The 4,146-nt window shown below is 41.1% G+C and overlaps 1 non-coding gene across 1 annotated transcript; it reads left to right on the top strand.

The window, feature by feature from the left end:
* Window positions 1–2,962: 2,962 nt before the first annotated feature.
* LOC130971685 (small nucleolar RNA R71) lies at window positions 2,963–3,070 on the top strand. Its single transcript, XR_009082895.1, has one exon. It is a non-coding gene; the product is annotated as a small nucleolar RNA R71 (small nucleolar RNA).
* The last annotated feature ends 1,076 nt before the right edge of the window (window positions 3,071–4,146 follow it).

Genomic DNA, 4,146 nt, shown 5'->3' with positions numbered 1-4,146 from the left:
CCAACTTTACATTTTTCGGACTAAAATCTAAGCATTTCCCCCGAACTATTGTAAGCCAATTCTTTGGGTTCGGGTTCACACTTTGATCATGGCTCTTGGTGATCCATGCATTGGCATAGAACTCTTGAACCATTAAGATTCCGACTTGTTGAATGGGGTTGGTAAGAACTTCCCAACCTCTTCTTTGGATCTCATGTCGGATCTCCGGATATTCACTCTTTTTGAGTTTGAAAGGGACCTCAGGGATCACCTTCTTCATGGCCACAACTTCATAGAAGTGGTCTTGATGCACCCTTGAGATGAATCTCTCCATCTCCCATGACTCGGAGGTGAAAGCTTTTGCCTTCCCTTTCCTCTTTCTAGAGGTTTCTCCGGCCTTGGATGCCATAAATGGTTATGGAAAAACAAAAAGCAATGCTTTTACCACACCAAACTTAAAAGGTTTGCTCGTCCTCGAGCAAAAGAAGAAAGAAGAGAGTAGAAGAAGAAGAAATAGAGGAGATGGAGGTGGCTTTGTGGTTCGGCCAAAGAGGGAGAAGTAGTGTTTAGGGTGTGTGAAAATGAAGGAGTGAAGATGGATTTATATAGGGGTGGAGAGAGGGGTAGGGTTCGGCTATGGGAGGGTAGGTTTGGGAGGGAAAGTGGTTTGAATTTGAATGGTGAGGTAGGTGAGGTTTTATGAAGGATGGATGTGAGTGGTGAAGAGAGAGATGGGATTTGATAGGTGAAGGGTTTTTGGGGAAGAGGTGTTGAGGTGATTGGTGAATGGGTGAAGAAGAGAGAGAGTGGTGGGGTAGGTGGGGATCCTGTGGGGTTTACAGATCCTGAGGTGTCAAGGAAAATTTATCCCTGCACCAAGTGGCGAGCAAAAATGCTCTTTATGCCAATTCTGGCGTTAAACGCCGGGATGGTGCCCATTTCTGGCGTTTAATGCCAGCTTCTTGCCCTTTCCTGGCGTTTAACGCCAGTCTGGTGCCCCTTTCTGGCGTTAAACGCCCAGAATGGTGCCAGACTGGGCGTTAAACGCCCATTTACGGCCCTTACTGACGTTTAAACGCCAGCAAGATCTTCCTCCAGGGTATGCTATTTTTCTTTCTGTTTTTCATTCTGTTTTTGCTTTTTCAACTGATTTTGTGACTTCCCATGATCATCAACCTACAGAAAACATGAAATAACAAAGGAAATAGATAAATATAACATTGGGTTGCCTCCCAACAATCGCTTCTTTAATGTCAGTAGCTTGACAGAGGGCTCTCATGGAGCCTCACAGATACTCAAAGCAATGTTGGAACCTCCCAACACCAAAATTAGAGTTTGAATGTGGGGGTTCAACACCAAACTTAGAAGTTGGTTGTGGCCTCCCAACACCAAACTTAGAGTTTGACTGTGGGGGCTCTGTTTGACTCTGTTTTGAGAGAAGCTCTTCATGCTTCCTCTCCATGGTGACAGAGGGATATCCTTGAGCCTTAAACACAAAGGATTCTTCATTCACTTGAATGATCAATTCTCCTCTGTCCACATCAATCACAGCCTTTGCTGTGGCTAGGAAGGGTCTGCCAAGGATGATGGATTCATCCATGCACTTCCCAGTCTCTAGGACTATGAAATCAGTAGGGATGTAATGGTCTTCAATCTTTACCAGAACATCCTCTACAAATCCATAAGCTTGTTTTCTTGAATTGTCTGTCATCTCTAGTGAGATTCTTGCAGCTTGTACCTCAAAGATCCCTAGCTTCTCCATTACAGAGAGAGGCATGAGGTTTACACTTGACCCTAAGTCACACAGAGCCTTCTTAAAGGTCATGGTGCCTATGGTACAAGGTATTGAAAACTTCCTAGGATCTTGTCTCTTTTGAGGTAATTTCTGCCTAGACAAGTCATCCAGTTCTTTGGTGAGCAAAGGGAGTTCATCCTCCCAAGTCTCATTACCAAATAACTTGTCATTTAGCTTCATGATTGCTCCAAGGTATTTAGCAACTTGCTCTTCAGTGACATATTCATCCTCTTCAGAGGAAGAATACTCATCAGAGCTTATGAATGACAGAAGTAAATCCAATGGAATCTCTATGGTCTCAGTGTGAGCCTCAGATTCCCATGGTTCCTCATTAGGGAACTCATTGGAGGCCAGTGGACGTCCATTGAGATCTTCCTCAGTGGCGTTCACTGCCTCTTCCTCCTCTCCAAATTCGGCCATGTGGGTCATGTTAATGGCCTTGCATTCTCCTTTTGGATTCTCTTCTGTATTGCTTGGAAGAGTACTAGGAGGGAGTTCAGTAATTTTCTTACTCAGCTGTCCCACTTGTGCCTCCAAATTCCTAATGGAGGACCTTGTTTCAGTCATGAAACTTTGAGTGGTTTTGATTAGATCAGAGACCATGGTTGCTAAGTCAGAGTGGTTCTACTTAGAATTCTCTGTCTGTTGCTGAGAAGATGATGGAAAAGTCTTGCCATTGCTAAACCTGTTTCTTCCACCATTATTGTTGTTGAAACCTTATTGAGGTCTCTGTTAATCCTTCCATAAGAGATTTGGATGATTTCTCCAATAAAAATTATAGGTGTTTTCATAGGGTTCTCCCACGTAATTCACCTCTTCCATTGAAGGGTTCTCAGGATCATAAGCTTCTTCTTCAGATGAAGCGTCCTTAGTACTGCCTGGTGCAGCTTGCATTCCAGACAGACTTTGAGAAATCAAATTGACTTGCTGAGTCAATATTTTGTTCTGAGCTAATATGGCATTCAGAGTATCAATCTCAAGAACTCCTTTCTTCTGATTTGTCCCATTGTTCACAGGATTCCTTTTAGAAGTGTACATGAATTGGTTATTTGCAACCATTTCAATGAGCTCTTGAGCTCCTGTAGGCGTCTTCTTCAAATGAAGAGATCCTCCAGCAGAGCTGTCCAATGACATCTTGGACAGTTCAGATAGACCATCATAGAAGATACCTATGATGCTCCATTCAGAAAGCATGTCAGAAGGACACTTTCTGATTAATTGTTTGTATCTTTCCCAAGCTTCATAGAGGGATTCTCCTTCCTTCTGTCTGAAGATTTGGACTTCCACTCTAAGCTTACTCAATTTTTGAGGTGGAAAGAACTTTGCCAAGAAGGCATTGACTAGCTTTTCCCAAGAGTTCAGGCTTTCTTTAGGTTGTGAGTGTAACCAAATCCTAGCTCTGTCTCTTACAGCAAAAGGGAATAGCATAAGTCTGTAGACCTCAGGGTCAACCCCATTAGTCTTGACAGTGTCACAGATTTGCAAGAATTCGGCTAAAAACTGATGAGGATCTTCCAATGGAAGTCCATGGAACTTACAATTCTGTTGCATTAGAGAAACTAATTGAGGCTTAAGCTCAAAGTTGTTTGCTCCAATGGCAGGGATAGAGATGCTTATCCCATAGAAGTCAGGAGTAGGTGCAGTAAAGTCACCCAGCACCTTCCTTGCATTGTTGGCATTGTTGTTGTTTTTGGCTGCCATGTCTTCTTCTTTGAAGATTTCTGTTAGATCCTCTACAGAGAGTTGTGCCTTAGCTTCTCTTAGTTTTCGCTTTAAGGTCCTTCCAGGTTCAGGGTCAGCCTCAATAATAATGCTTTTGTCTTTGCTCCTGCTCATATGAAAGAGAAGAAAACAAGAAAATATGGAATCCTCTATGTCACAGTATAGAGATTCCTTGAGGTGTCAGAGGAAAAGAAAATTAGAAGGAAGAAGTAGAAGAATTCGAACTTATCAAGTATGATGGAGTTCGAATTGTGCATTGAGGAGGAGTGTTAGTCCATAAATAGAAGGATGTGAGAAGAGAGGAAGAAATTTTCGAAAATAAATTAAAAATATTTTAAAAACATTTTGAAAAAATACTAATTGATTTTCGAAAACTAAGAGTGGAAAAGAAATCAAGTGATTTTTGAAAAAGATTTTGAAATTAGAAATAAAAAAGATATGATTGAAAACTATTTTGAAAAAGATGTGATTGAGAAGATATGATTTGAAAAATAATTTAAAAAGATTTGATTTTGAAAGATTGATGACTTGGCTAACAAGGAAAGATATGATTCAAACATTAAACCTTTCTCAACAGAAAAGGCAACATACTTGAAATGTTGAATCAAATCATTAATTGTTAGCAAGTATTTTTGAAAATGGAAAGAAAT

The sequence above is a fragment of the Arachis stenosperma genome, chromosome 3, assembly GCF_014773155.1.
Source record: "Arachis stenosperma cultivar V10309 chromosome 3, arast.V10309.gnm1.PFL2, whole genome shotgun sequence".
Taxonomy (NCBI): domain Eukaryota; kingdom Viridiplantae; phylum Streptophyta; class Magnoliopsida; order Fabales; family Fabaceae; genus Arachis; species Arachis stenosperma.
Note: the sequence above shows the minus strand (reverse complement) of the source record. Positions and strands in the feature narration are given on the sequence as shown.